We start from the raw sequence: 15,897 nt of genomic DNA on the forward strand, positions 1-15,897 counted from the left end.
TGGACTGAATAAAGTCCACTATGATGATAATTATTATACTGGTACCTTGATAATCATTTTGTAATTTTTATTTCTTCTCATAACTATTCCTTTTCTTACTGGCATTAATGGATGGTAGCTGTGTATGTTCAGTTAATATCTACCTAGCACAGTGCTGTTTGAATGAATAAATGACAAGTGAAGAAATGATGAGATCATGACACAGAAGATCATTTATTTTATTATTTTTAAAAAATTTGTTTTATTGAAGTTTAGTTGATTTACAATGACATGTTAATTTCTGCTGTACATCAAGGTGATTCAGTTATATTTTTTCCATTATGGTTTATCAAAGGATATTGACTTTAGTTCCCTGTGCTAGACAGCAGGACCTTGTTGTGTATCCATTCTGTATCAATATCCATTCTATATATAAACAGTTTGTATCTGTTAATCCCAGACTCCCAATCCACCCCTCCCTTAGCCTTTCTTCCCCTTGGCAACTAGTCTGTTCTCTATGTTTATGCGTCTGTTTCATAGATAAATTCATTTGTACAGGAGATTTTTATTGATTAGTGAATTTCTAAATTGAAATGCTGGGAAAGCTCATTGAAAAAAAAAATCAGAGTCTCAGAAGTGACTACTGAGAGTAGTCAATGAAATAGGTTGATGAAGGTCCTTGGCAGAGTTCCCGTCATGGCTCAGTGGGTTTAGAACCTGACTAGTCTCTGTGAGGATGCTGGTTCCATCCCTGGCCCCGCTCATTTCATTAGGGATCCAGTGTTGCTGTGAGCTGTGGTGTAGGTCACAGACGCAGCTTGGATCTGGCGTTTCTGTGGCTATGGCATATGCTGGCAGCTGCAGCTCTGATTTGACCCCTAACCTGGGAACTTCCATATGCCACCAGTGCAGTCCTAAAAAGACAATAAAGAAAGAAAGAAGGAAAGAAAGAAAGAAAGAAAGAAAGAAAGAAAGAAAGAAAGAAAGAAAGAAAGAAAGGTAGGTCTTTGGCAGGAAGGCAGCGTCTCTAATTGGCCCACATGGGCACTTCTATACAAGTGAGTGACTGATGGCAAAGCCTTGCTGTCTGGCGGTCTGTCAAAGTGGTTCTTTGTGGAACTTCTAAACTAGGTGATTTGTGGGGAATTGGGAAGTTTCTTCCACTTTCCAAAATCTTTCATGAAGGAATGATGCCTTTGGATTAAGTAGTATTTAGGGTAGTATGACTGCAGTTTAAAAAAGAGAGAGAGCGACAGACCCAAACGTGTGCATTTAACTGCCTTGGGAGAGTGTATGTATATGTACATGGTGTGGCCCATTTCCATGAGGTCATTCAGGAACCTGGGTTAATGGGGGTTTGTCACATCACCCTGGGAATGGCTCCCTTCTAGTCAGAGTGAGAAAAGTTTGTGGAGAAGAGCTGTTTGGGAGGTGTTGATGGGTCAGACATAAGGTAGCACTTACCAGTTCTGTCTTTCATTGGCCAGAACTCAGTCACATGACCACACCTGACCAATGTGTGTCTGGGAACCTGGGAAACGGAGTGTCTGGCTGGTCAACCACTTGCCCCTGACAACTGTGCAATCAGGAAGAGGAACAAGCTTTTGGTGAACTGTGGACCATGTTTGCCAGACTTTGTCAGGACCCCATATCTCTGGGAAAGGCAGTTTAGTGTAAGCAAAATTGTTCCCACCAGTGGAATGTCCTCACCGCAGTAGGAAGGCTTTATCCCAGAAAAGATCCAGGAGGAAGTTTCAGAGCTAGACAGCTGAGGGGTGCATGCTGTGGAAAAGATGACTGGGACAGTCCTGTGTTCCTAGGGTCCTGGACTTTGTGTTTGAGAAGTGAGAGGATGGGGGAAGCGTAAGACAGGTAAGAAGGCTCTAAAGTCACAGCTTTGTGGAGGCTCAAACATGGCTGCCCTATACCAACGTGGTGCTTGTAGGCACCTTTTGCTGTAAAGCACTGACAGGGCATTTGGGGGCTCCACTCAGGTGCCAAGGGCTGTGGAGGGAGAGTAAGGACCTATTCCAGCCATGCCTCCCCACCTCCGTTGCCCCCCTCCCCCCACTGCTTTTCTTCCTCCAAGAAGGCAAGTCAGGCTCATTATGTCTCTAGTGGATTTTATAGTTCTGGATTTGAGCCTAAAAGTTGCATGTGGTTTTCAAATACTTATTTTATCACACTCCATGATTACTTCCATTATGTGTGGCTAACATTTGAGTCTTTTCAGATTTAGGAGGGATATAAAAGGTTTAAATAAGTCCAATATCAGATGTGTCTGGGATTCCATTTCTTGCGTGCACACTGTAAATAAACGCTGATGAAAAATATTTTAGTTCCAAATTCTGCCACCCCAAATCCTACAAATATGCACATTAAAGCCCCCTAATCCCATAAAAGCCTTTTTACTTGTAAATAACACTATCTTGTTTTCCATCTCAAATTTCTTCTCCTGTAATTACACAATATTTGGTTTCCCCTTTTTAGGCAATTCAAATTAAAACTTATTTCATTTCGTAATTACAAACATTCATTTTGAGTAAAGACTAATCTGACGGGAATTTGGTTCCAGTGATATTGTAACCCAGACTTGCAATAGCAAAGCAATCCATCTCCTGACTAATGTCTTGGAATCTTTTAAAATTCTACTCCAGCTAAACATTTGCATTTGGAAAGTTTTATCCTTTTCCCTGAAATAATAATGCTTTATTAAGAGCACTGTGTGATTTGATTTTTTCTTTTAAAATAATGATTTAAATCAAAGACTTCAAGATAGAAAGAATTTAAAGGGTGAGCCACTTCACCTTCTTACTTTGGGGTGATTTTATAACTCCCATGAGTTCTGGAGTAGAATGTTGCTTGGAAAATGTTCATTATTAAGTTCGTTTTCAACCATTTCCTGAAAAAGGAGAAAGAAAATATTCTTTGTCTGGCTATCATGATAGGTGGTAATTTTGAAACATTAGATAAAGTATATGTTATTACTATTCTCAGTATGGATAGAAGGGAAAAAAAGAGCATGCTGATTGCACATTTAGGAATGGATAGTTACTATCTAGGGCATCCCAGTGTTTATTAACTAAAAAACACATTGAGAAAAAGCCAAATGGAGTACATGGCTCGCGTGATCACTGTTTATCCATTGCAGCGTGAAACGCAGACCAAAATGTGGTGGTTTACAACAGTGATTTATCCTGGTCTCTCACAGGTCTGGGGGGTGATGGGCTCTGCAGGGCCATTTTTGCTTGTTGGGGTCCTTCATGTGGTTGCCGTCAGATGGAGGCTGAAGCTGGGGGCACCTGAAGGCATGATTGCTCACGTGACCGCCTCTCAGGCTGGAGCACCTGAGGGCTGGTTGGGCATCTTGCTCGACAGCATCCTCAACACCTGGCCAGGTCAAGCTTCTACCCAGTGTAGTGGTCTCAGGATAGTCAGACTTCTTACTTGTCAGTCAGTTCTCTCCCACAGAGCAAGCACTCCAATAGACCAAAGCAGAGCTTGCAAGGCTTTTTCCTAATTTAGCTTTCAAAGTCCTGCAGGGGTCCATTCGGCCTCATTCTAATGAGTTGTGAATGAGTCATGGGGCAGCCAAGTTCAATGGGAGGTGATTACCCAAAGCCCTGAGTAGAAGGAGGTGTGGTTTACTAGGGGCTGTCTTTGTGGATTGCCTGCCACCATCACCAAGCTGTGGATGCGTCTGCCTGCTCAGATGCTTTAATGGGTGAAATGATGAGTGTATTCTGCAGATTTTGAGCTGGTAAGAGCTAGGGGGGAAGGGAGCAGATGGAGGCTCTTTGTTAGGAATTCCTCCCAGTTTGAACGGGTGTGTGTGTCTGTGTGTGTGTGTGTCTGTGTGTTTGGACTGTATTTTGGATTACTCTGATTACCCCTGAAGTTTGTTTTAGGCTGGGGTCAGGACGGGAGAAATACCAAGTGCTAACTCTGTGCCAGAGACACACTTTAAACATTTAATATCACTGTACAGGTTGTATTCAGACCCTCGGTGGCTTTGCCACTTACCGGCCATGGGACTTGGAACAGGGTAAGTTACTTGACATCTCTGGGCCTTGGTTTTCTCCTGTTATGATATATTTGAGGGACTTTTGATCATGGAGAGAACCACTCAGTTCTTTTTACACTTTTTTTAGAGCCCTATTTATTAATCTTATGAATTTATTGATCAACGGAGTATTTAAAATATATAGAAGCTTACATTTCTCTCTTTATGTACTCTTTATACAAGGAATACATAAAAATTCCTGAGTTTAACCGATGATATTTTTAAAAACATGTACACAGTGATTACTCGTTAAATCTGAGGTCTCTAAATCTTTAATTCAAATTTTAAGTCTAATTTATCATATGCCTATAAATGTTTTAAACACTTTAGAAGACAGATACCATTCATACAGTATTAACATGTTTGCAGTGCTGATCAGGACCCTCACAGTAAAACTGGGTATAAAAATTGTGCTATGGAGTTCCCGTTGTGGTGCAGCGGAAATGAATCCAACTAGGAACCATGAAGTTTCGGGTTCAATGCCTGGCCTCATTCAGTGGGTTAAGAATGTGGCGTTGCCGTGAGCTGTGGTGTAGGTCTCACGGGGCTTGGATCCTGCATTGCCGTGGCTGTGGTGTAGGCCAGCAGCTGTATCTCCAATTTGACCCCTAGCCCAGGAACCTCCATGTGCTGTGGGTGTGGCCCTAAAAAAAAAAAAAAAGCCAAAAAAAAAAATGGTGCTATACCTATTTGGTTTTTCATCATCTATATTCTTATTCTGTTATTTTTTTCCCTGGTAGAATGATTTGGTGCATTTACTCACCTGGAGGTTCACAGTCACCTTACCTGACCTATTGAGGTTACAGACAGAGGTTGACACTTTTTGCTCCCCTGTTCCCTCCCTTAATCAGAGCTTCTAATTCCCTGTCCCTGCTTTATTTTCCCACATAGCACTTTTCATCAACTGATATGTAGGTTGTACTTATTCATTTGTTTATATGCATTTGTACTTATTCGTTTGTTTCTCCCTACATCCATGTAGACATTTTTTGCTTATTTTGTTCACTGCTATAATCTCAGTGTCCTGAACAGTACGTAGTGGGTGGCTCACAAAGATTTGTTAAATGAACAGATGATGGATTCTGGACCAGGGTATTAATTAGCTCATGAGGCTTGGTGACCTGCTCAAATTATGGGCTTTTTTGGTCTTTATTTATTTTTTTTTAGGGCTGTACCTTCCCATGCTAGGGGTTGAATTGGAGCTGTAGCAGCTGGCCTACACCACAGCCACAGTAATGCCAGATGCTAGCCACATCTATGACTTAACATGGCAGCTCATACCAACGCCGGATCCTTAACCTGCTGAGCAGGACCAGGGATTCGAACTCCCGTCCTCATGGATACTAGTCGGGTTCACTAGTTCACTGAGCCACAATGGGAACTTCCAAATTATGGGCTTTGACCAGGGAGGTAGGTTTTATTCTTGATGAAACATTTTTCTTCAATTACACTGATTTGTATCTTATCTTTAAGAATCTGGTGAATACATTTTAGTATTCTGCTTTTAGTTTTTCTGTTTGCTCTGAACTGGGGCCTGGTCCTTGTCAGCCACATCTAAAACTTTGGGTCCGTTTGGTGCCCTGAAATGGCAAGTTTCTTTCTCATGGACCATTAAAACCCGTAGTGTTAAAACCTGCATCCCAGGATGGAAGGACTTAAATGGGATCATCAGCATAAGGGTGAACAGAGCTGTGTCTGGCACATGTTAAACTCTTCGCATTGTTATTCTTATTAATGAAGCTAGCTCCAGTTACTATCTTTGCTAAAAAGAGAGCCATTTGTTTTCTCTATAGGTGTTTGTAAGAAATTCCTTTGTCCCAGTTTGAATGACAGGATATGTGCAACATAGAACCAAGCCCCATATGTTTCACAACAGGTTTTAAGCAAGTGTAAGAAAATGAAAAATGAATGAATCCTAGAGCAACACAAATTGTTTGTTCCCATCTTTCGCTTCCTCGTGCACAGCTCCTTGACCTACACACATGCAGAGGGAAATAGTGTTGGTAGAGTACATAGCTTGGGCCGTGAATTTTGCTGGGTGATATATAGAGCTGTTACTTATTTATTCCAACCAACAGTCAACTGAAATCATAGGTTTTTTTTTTTTTTAAAAAAAGACATCAGTTTTTACATGCATTTTGTGGATATGGAAACTGAAGTTAAGAAAGATAAAGCCACATAGCTAGCAAGCATCAGAACAAGAATGAGAACAGACATATGATGGACTGCAAGCTGACTTCTTCTTCTTCTTCTTTTTTTTTTTTTCCCATTATACCTTTTATAAAGGAGAGGATAGCATGGAGAACATGGTAATGGCTTTTTATGGTTCTCGTGGTTTTGTCAGGTGAATTATTTTTTCGGTCCCATTCAATGAGTTAATTACTGAGCCTCTACTCAATTCTTAGTGGGTAAATTTTCCAAATGAAAACTTACATTCAGTATGGGCAGCTACCTAATGTCAATCAAATACATGGATGCTAATGACATTTACTTGTGGAGTTGACAGTAAAAGTATTTAAACATAATAGTCTCTTGTGCTAACATACAATTATGCTAGTATTTCAAGACAATGTAGTCCTAGAAATGGAAGTCATAAGCACACATTTTAAAATTAACTGGATATTGTAAAATGATTTTAATAATTTATATCTCAAAATGTTTTTGCTTCTATAGGTGTCTTCAGTTTTTAATGTTTCTACCAACAGTTTTGGCAAATACTGCTTTTATAGTGCATTAGTTTGTTAATGAAGTTATGTCCTGTTTTTATTTATTAGCTATACAATTTCATGTGTTCTGTGAATTCTTGTTCATATTTTTTTTGCGCATTTTTGTATTGAGTGTTTTTTTATTACTCCTTTGCAGGAGATTTTTTTGTATGGAGATGTTAACCCTGATTATTATATGTATTACAAATACTTTTTACATATTCTGTCATTTGTCTTTCAACTTTGACCACAGAATCCATTTTCCTAGCAAAATTATTTTGTAAATGTCATCTCAAGAGAGAATATAATCTGTTATGAACGTTAGTCTGATAATAACAGTATTAAAGAAATATGCTTAATGTGTGAAATAATAGTCACAGAACTAAATTATCCCCTGGAACAGATACCTAATTCATTATATAGGATTACTCACCCTAGAAGACCTAACAATATAATTTTTCATCTGCCAAAAGTATAGGACTACATTATAAACAGCAAAATAATTTTGGGATAAATACACCTCCAAACAGAATGAAGACAGAACTCTTTTAGATGGTATTAGCCAAATATGCTTAGCCTCTTGAATTAATGTGTAAGGGGAAAAAATAGAATACAAAGGAAAATCCTCCCTTAGTGGCTCAGAAAAGCCCCATTTTCTTCTTCCCTGCTGCCAGGCTAACCTGCAGGACAGTCTTCTCTTATATAGGCATGAATCCTTCCACCCTTACCTGTCATTTGTTACCATGGACCCAGGGGGGCATAATTGCTAAGCAATCTGAAGCGGCAGCAGTGGGATAATGGAAAAAGCCTTGGCTCTACCACTCAGTATCTGTATAGATTTGAACAGTTTACTTAACTCCTCAGCCTCAGTTTCCCTACCCCTGTAAAATGGGAATAAGAATATCTATTCACAGGGTAATTGTGATGATTAGCATGAGGTAGGATATATGAAATTGTTTTAAAACTCATATGTTGCTATAAGTCCTATGTTATTCAATATCGTCATTCATTCATAAGATCATCGTCCATTAATGAACACATTAACCAATTCAGGTACCTTTTGCTGAGGAAATGAGGCATAGGAGGAGAAGGAGGCATGGGTTCTGCTTTAATTAGCTTTCCAATCTAGTAATTATACTTCACATTTATATAATATCTTAGAGTTTACAAAATGGTTTCTCTCATCATGTTACTTATCCATTCATTCATTCAGTCATGGAACTGGAGAATGGAGTCCTTGACCTCATGGTTATAGGAAAAAAACAAATACATAGAAGGATAAATGAAATATGTACAAGTTGTAATACTTGCCATGGAGGAATTGAGCATAGAGTAGGATGGAGAATGACAGATACAGTGTGGGAATGCCACTTGTTTGAGAAATCGTTGGAGAACATCTCTTGGAGGCAGTCACAGGCAAGGCATGCTAAGAGGTCTGGAGCAGGAAAGAGTTTAGCACCTTCAAAGATCAAAACAGGCTGGGGAAATGTGTCCTCCAGACAGAGAGTAAGCTCAGGAGAGCATGGGGCTCGATTCCAGAGGGCTCTCTGGGCCCCATGAAGGAGTTTGGATTTTATTCTAAGTGCAGTGCAAAGCCACTGGAGGCTTTTAAACCAGAGAATTTCCAAATGTTGAGAAGATAATTTTATGGAGAAGGGCTTGGAGCGAGTAAGAACGGAGGTGGAGAAAACACTAAGGAGGCTGTTGGATTAATTAGGGGGAAAAAATCTTTATTGAATTATGCCCAATGGGATTTGTTAGACTAGAGCAGACACATGAGCTTTGCACCTAGCTAACTTCATCTTGTCCATCAGAGGGGTGCAGAGGAGGAGATGTGATTTTACCCAGATCTAGGACAGCAGAGCTCTTTATTCCAGTGGCTTTTGGAGTTGAATGGAAATGATCATGGCCAGCAAGTGATTGTCCTGCATATTTATTTCAGCTGAACTGCCTTAAATTTACCCATATTGAACAACTACAGCTTTTGGATGCTGTATCAGTTTTCTAGGGCTACTGTAGCAAAGTACCATAGACTCGATGGCTTAAATAACAGAAATTTCTTTTCTTAAAATTCTGGAGGCTAGAAGTCTGAGAGCAAAATGTCAGCAGGGTAGCTTTCAGCAGAGGCCTCCTTCCTTGGCTTAGAGACGGCCACCTTCTCCCTGTGTCTTCTCATGGTCTTATTTGTGTCTGTATCCAAATCTCCTGTTATAGGAAGACCTGTCATATAGGATTATGTCCACTCTAAGGACCTCATTTTTATTTACCTCTAGATCCAAACTCAGTCATGTTCTGAGTTCCTGGCGATTGGGACTTGAACATATAAAGTTTGAGCCTATAATAGATTCTCAGATGAAATCTGTGTTTGGCGGATCAGGCATGGTAATGAAAATCCCGTTCTAGTTTGCTTATTTCTGGCATGTGCTGAAATGGTTGCATTTCTCCTGAGTCTTAAAGAAAAAGACATGATTTCCTTTTATAATTAGTGCCAACTGCAACGACTTATTTAAATACCTCCTCAAAGGGTTGTTGAGCACATTCACTAAGCCTTAGTTAGGCCATCGAGGTACCTCTTGTTTGTATTCATGGGACTGGTGTTCTTTCTTTAAGAGTAATATTTTAACTGCTCTTCACCTAGGTACATTTTGAGAAAAACCCGCCCTGCAAACAAACACGAACTGTTGTTGATACCCTGCACTTGGCAATTTTGTTGCTTTCCCCACTTTTTTTCTGTGATAGCTAAGTGTGAATCAGTTTCCATGTGCACTTGTAGCTGTGCTAGTTGGAGGCACCACTTCCTTGGCTGAAGCAAGCAGGGACGAAGCCACAAATTGTTTGAAAGGGATTAGCACTGCTGTCCCTGGACACAGCTTAAGCTCATGAAAGGATGAGGTTGCAGGGAAGAGGTGGTCAACATGAGAAGTGGCTCAGGCTGGTGCAGGAAGGGGAAAGCTCAGTAGTCTTCCTGTGAGCGCTCTGGCCCCCTGGCGACATGTTCACTCATAGGTTGTATAGGTAGTAGCTTGAGCTTTTCTTTTCTTCCTTCTTTCCTTCCTTCCTTCTTTTTTTTTCTTTCTTCCTTCCTTCTTTTCCTTCCTTCCTTTCCTTTCCTTTCCTTTCCTTTCCTTTCCTTTCCTTTCCTTTCCTTCCTTTCTTTCTCTCTCTCTCCCTCTCTCTTTTTAGGGCCACAGCTACAGCTGCCTGCCTTCACCACAGCCACAGCAACACCAGATCCCTGACCCACTGAGCAAGGCCAGGAGTCGAACCCACATCCTCATGGATACTAGTCAGATTCATTTCTGCTGTGCCACAACAGGAACTCCAGGTCAGCTTACTTCTGTCCCACTTCCTTATCCTCTTTATCTTCATGTCTTTATGTAAAGCACTTCCTAGAGATTTTTTTTTTAAATATATTTTAATATACCTTAAGTAAATTTAGAACACTCTTACCTGTCTTAAGGCTATATCCTTAAGCTTTGTCTTTAACCATTGAAAGTTCTATGAACTTTTTTTTTTTTTTTTTTTTTTTTTTTGCTTTTTAGGGTTCACTCATGGCACTCTTAAAGGGGTTTTAAATATTATTAGGTGGACGTAGGTGGCAAGGCACTGGTTAATATCACCCGAAGTATTCTCCAAGCCTGACCATATAGCTCTGCCTCAACGTGGGGATGAGCAAGGCCAAGGTGGGTGTTGCTGTCACCAGCATCACAACATTCATCATCAAGTCACCATCATCAGCAGCATCATCCTTTCCTCTACTTTGTTCTTCTTGATCATGATCATCATTTGCAGTCATTCATGCCCAAGTAGGTATTCTGTTACTGGGTCACTTGGAACAAGTGAATGGTTATGAGGGTGATTGCTTTCATGACCTCCAAACTGTTGAGCTTAATGGGTTTCCCTTGACACATTCCTTGTGTTACCAGTCAGGCTTGGTCTATCCTGTCTATACTGTCTATAGACTTCACTGTCACTTAACCTTTGGTCTATACTGTCACTAAACCTTTGGAAATAGTTTGGTCTTTGTATTCACACAAAAAGTCTGTTCAAACGCTGGCTCTGCTCCTACAAGCTGTGTGAACTTGGACAAATTCCTAAAATTCTCTGAGCCTCAGTTTTTTTCATTTGTAAAATAAAAATAATAAATAAAGGACAATATTACAGCAGTATTGGATTTAGTAAAAAGAATATTTTTAGAGTACTTAGCACAGTTCTAGACATATATAAGTGCTCAATTAATGGTTATTACTGTTGATGTTGTTTATTAATATTGATTCTACTATAGTGTAAGTAAAAGCCCCTAAGTTGTTATCTAGTATAGAGTAATGCTCAATAAGTGGTAGTAATGGTTGCTATTTTTATTATTTTGTAATTACAAGAACCCTGCAAAACTTAACCTAAATCTGTCACTATCCCTATATCTTCAAAGGAGGTCAACTTAACCCAGCCTGAGCTCCTGACACCCAATAAAAACGAGCCTTTAACCTACAGCTCCAGTGTCAGCAGTTGCCATGGACTCATTTCCATCTTCCATTTTGCTCCCCCATGTCTGCTCTGGTCCTTGTCTTCTGGATTCTGATTTCTCAGTTTGGCCTTGGTCACCCAGCTCTGTGCTCATTCCTGAGACCTGGTGGCCCACAGATCCTGCTGTTCTAACTTGGGCACGCTCTGAATGCAGCTCACCCCATCTTCTTCCTCTTCTGTGCTACTGCCCCCCTCACCCCCACCAAGTTTCTGCTGTTCCCTTGCTTCTCTTGGACTCTGGGATTCCCAAGGGGGCCTTGGCCAAAATGTACCATGATCTGGGTTTGGTCATTAGGAAGTCTTTGGTCAATCAAATTGCCTTCTTATTTATTATCTCAAATGTGTATTTGGCATGAAATTCCATCCTGGATCCTAAAATCTACTCCATATATGGTGTCTCTTCTTCTCTACTAGTTTACTTGGCTTGTAAGAGGATGCCAAGATTAATTCACGTTTTCTCTATGGTGGAAAAACCGTCAATAATCTCCTATTCTTATCGTATTGGCACTATTTTGTCCATTTCGACGCTGTCACTCTCCGGCCCCTATTTTTATGAAGGTTGCTTTATAGGGCCTGGCCTAATGGTTAGGAGGATCATTAGTCCAATGGGTAGGGCACACTGAAGCACATTTGGCAGAGCTGCTCTGGGTCTGTGCCAAAATGTCTAGTGAGGAGAGACCATGGTTCTTGCCAAAACCTTGAGTCCCACTGCTGGCCCATGAATCCTGCTAGTTAAAGGGTTTAGCCAGCCCTAATTTTAATTAAAAGTTTGGTCGTACTGTTGCTTGATGGCCTATACTCTTTCTTACCAGAATTCAGCAGACTTCTATAACCTATTGCTAAGGACTATGGAATATATGCAGTCCAGCCAGTTGTTATCAAAATAAGCTCAATAGCTAAACAGGCAGGTTTAGCTTTCTAAAGTGTGACCTTCCTCTCCTCCAGAGGCTCCCCCGTAACAACGAGTAGACTATGGTCATGCTGTTCGTGCCTCATGGGATCTCATTTTTATTCTGTGCGAAGAAGTGGACAGGTAGATAGCTTAAAAAGAAAACACACACACTTCAGTAAAATCAACCCCACAGTTTATTTCAGGATTGTTTCGTCAGGCAGAAGGCTGCCCTTTAGCTGCTTCAGTGCTTTCTGAAACCTTTCAAGCTACAAGGAGTGTGATTCTGGTTTGTGTGGCTAAAACGCGAGAGGATGATTGGTTTCATTAGCCAGGGAGGAGTGGTAATATGCTGCAATATTTCTCCAGTTATTGGGTACTTTATATTAATAACTCATGATGGCTAGAGTGTTTAGGTGTATATTTCAAACTCAGTGTAAAATGCCATGCTGTTAAGAATTTAAACACATTCTAATTTAATTATGGCCAAGAACTGGTTCCAAGTGATCCCATGTTTTTGTTGGCTAGTTTCAACATTGCAAATTTCGAATATGGAAAGATTTATTTTCTTTTACTCTTTGCTCCTTTTATTCTGGATTGTTAAAAACCTTAATCATTTAAAGGAGCACACATTTGGAAAATGAAGCGCCATTGAAGTTATGGAAAATTTGAGTTTTCTTCAATACTATTTTGTTTTCCATTTTGAAGTGTGCCAATTGTTTTCTTACCCATGATATAGTGATTCCTCATAAGTTCTTTTTACCTCTTTTTTGTCCTTGAATGACTTTTCCATTCTTCAAATGGCTATATTATTTTCGCATAATTTTTTTTTTTTATCATGGCCTAAAATGGGACTATCCAGGTCAACTTGGGATGTGACAAAGAGATTTTGGGTCCTATTTTTTTTGGGGGGTGGCCCTGTGCAGTGACTTAGCCGGGCAACTACAGGGAAGAAGAAGGAGTTAGCACAGGACAATCAGTAGTAAGTAATATTAGGGATCATGGGTAAATTCAATCACATAAGACTATTCCTACTCTGTACTACAGCTCCAGCCTTCTTCCACACACTCGTCAAGCTATTCCCTTCTGGGGGCCTTTGAAATCAATTTAAGTAGCCCTAGCTTATATAAAATTATTTTAAAAAATAAGGTGAGGGAGATGAGTTTCCTCACTGGGGGATTTTCCTTGAATCTGAACCCCCTGGATCTGTTGGCCATGACTCTCCCACTTTGAGGAATGAGCTTGGTCATCAGTGACGTCTGGGGAACTGGTGGAAGATGTGAATCTCATGTCCATGCCCAGTTTATAGACCTGACAGCCCCTTGTAGAGTCAATTCTCATGAATCCCCCACCATCTCCAGCCATGGGGACCTTGCAATCTCCAGATGTGGTAGGCTACAGGCTCCCTAAGTATAAATCTGGGGTCTCTGAGTCCTCTATAACTTTCAATTGGTGGAGAACAATAGGATGATAGACGCCAAGCCTGCCCCCCTGGGTGGGTCAGTGTGTACCACTGATTTTGTATTACAAAATTTAATTTAGAAAATACATACTATTTAATTCGAAAAAGGAACAAGTACACCAATCCAGTTTTCCTCTGTATGCTGAAAAAAAAAAAAAAAGAATTATTTGATTGGGATAGGATGATAAAGAAGTCCAAAGGATTCATATATGGTTTTAGGAATTAGCTGTTTGATTTGTAATTTTTTTATATTACATATATAAATAATGTATATTTACATTATTTATATATGTAATATATATATATTACAGAGATACATGGTGTAGGGGGAATCTCCAGAGATGCATGGTTTGGGGGGAATCTTACTTTAATGGTTGTGAGTGGCAAGGAATCATATTCAGAAAGTGTGTAACCAAAAGGACTGACTGTCCCTTAGGAAACAAGGACTCCTGTCTCTATAGTCCTTTGCTGCCTTCTCATTTCAAATGTTCTCCTCTGTCTTGCCTTCTGCCCTAGGGGCATTGGAGCTAGGGCACCTAAGACTGCTGAAAAGACCCATAACATTTTTTTTAATTAAAAAAAAATCCAAAAATAATAGATAAAAATACTAAATTTATATTTAGGAATTATTTTATTGGCTTGTCTCCCTACGTCATTAGGTTATGAGAGCCCTTCAGTGACAGACACCACGAACTAGTGCCTGGCTTGGAGCAAGCTCACAATTGTATTGAATAAATGTATTAATAAACTACTTAGATTTGCAGGAGATACACGTGAACCATATGAAACCACCCCCATATGAAGTTACAGTGCTGGTGGAAAGAGGTCAGTACCTGTTAGTCATGCAGGGTAGAACTGGACCAGGTATATTTCTATAAGAGGCCACCCATTACTCATCTGTATTTTAGCTATTTGTATTGTTGATGTATAGGATATTTTATCTTCTGGGTTTTTTTTTTTTTTCTCCTAGTTTAAGCACTCATTATAAATATTTTTTTTTCCACATGGCTTCAAAGCTCTCTTGTTTTATTTTGAATAGATGAGTACTATTCCATTGCATGACTGTCAGAGGATTTTCTTAAACTTTAAATCCTGTTGAATTATCGGTTGAATGATTAACTAAGGGGAATGAGCATCATGGCGACTTTTGCTATTAATTGCCTTATGTGATAAAATAAAAAGTTAGCACACATTTACGTGGCAGTCAGCATACAGAAGTGAACCAATTTCCAATTTGAGTCTACCAGCAAACTCTCCCAGACCCACTTTGAAAATACTACCTCCCACATTGTACACTCCCCTCACCACAGACACCCACAGCTATTTCCTGAGGCTTGCCTCTATAGGACACCAAAACATTCAGGGGGAAAGAAAAATGCTCCAAATGTTTCCCAGATGTGTGACTGTGTGGCATAATTTGGCATTGAAATGATTGGAGTTTTCATTTTTCAAAGAAATGTTTTGGCAACATGCAAACACAGTCTTAATATAGTAAGTAAATTCCCCCCCATCTCCCCAATAGACTTAAATTCATAAAGTATTTAATGAGCATGTACTACATGCCAGGTACAGTAGTAGGGATTAGAGAATGCAAGGCTTTAGGAAGTTCTGGAGTCAATCTGAAGAAGTTTATGCTTTAATGAAAGGTAAGATAAGGATGCTTATGTCTGTTTGGGAAAATGTCTTATAGCAAATGCTCATACTTTCAGGGGAGGAGATTGTATTTCTCACACACCTATTTAATTTTCAAATTTAAGGTAATAATTACACCCTGGACAATATGTCATATTTCTTCCAAGATGTTTTTCACAAGTCAGAGGAGAGAAAATGAGGACACAGAGGGGCAGGCTTCAGCTCCTGAGAAGAGGGTGGAACACAATGTGCTACCCCTTCCCAAGACCCCATCCTTCATCCTCTGGGCTGAAAAAGTGAAGAAACTCATTTCCTGCTGACGTGGATGCAGGTGGAAGAGATACAGAAGAAAATCCTATCCATCAAATCTCTCAGGGTTGTCTTTTAGAAATCTAATTGTTTAGAGAGTTCCCATTGTGGCTCAGCAGTAACGAACCTGAGGAGGCAGGTTCAATCCCTGAGGAGACAGGTTCAATCCCTGGCCTCACTCAGTGGGTTAACAATCCAGTGTTGCCGAGAGCTGTGATGTAGGTTTCAGACGTGGCTCAGATCTTTTGTTGCTATGGTGTGGGCCTGCAGCTGTAGCTCTGATTAGAACTTTCCTATGCCAGGCGTGCAGCCCTAGAAAGCAAAAAAAAAAAAA

At 40.0% G+C, this 15,897-nt stretch overlaps 1 long non-coding RNA gene across 2 annotated transcripts in view; it reads left to right on the plus strand.

The window, feature by feature from the left end:
• Positions 2,811–15,897, plus strand: part of LOC110256949 — a 465,513-nt gene continuing 452,426 nt past the window's right edge. For both annotated transcript variants that reach the window (XR_002339035.1, XR_002339034.1), the window contains exon 1: positions 2,811–3,739. This is a non-coding gene — a long non-coding RNA (uncharacterized LOC110256949). The remainder of the gene's footprint in view (positions 3,740–15,897) is intronic.

This window comes from Sus scrofa, chromosome 15, assembly GCF_000003025.6.
Source record: "Sus scrofa isolate TJ Tabasco breed Duroc chromosome 15, Sscrofa11.1, whole genome shotgun sequence".
Taxonomy (NCBI): Eukaryota; Metazoa; Chordata; class Mammalia; order Artiodactyla; family Suidae; genus Sus; species Sus scrofa.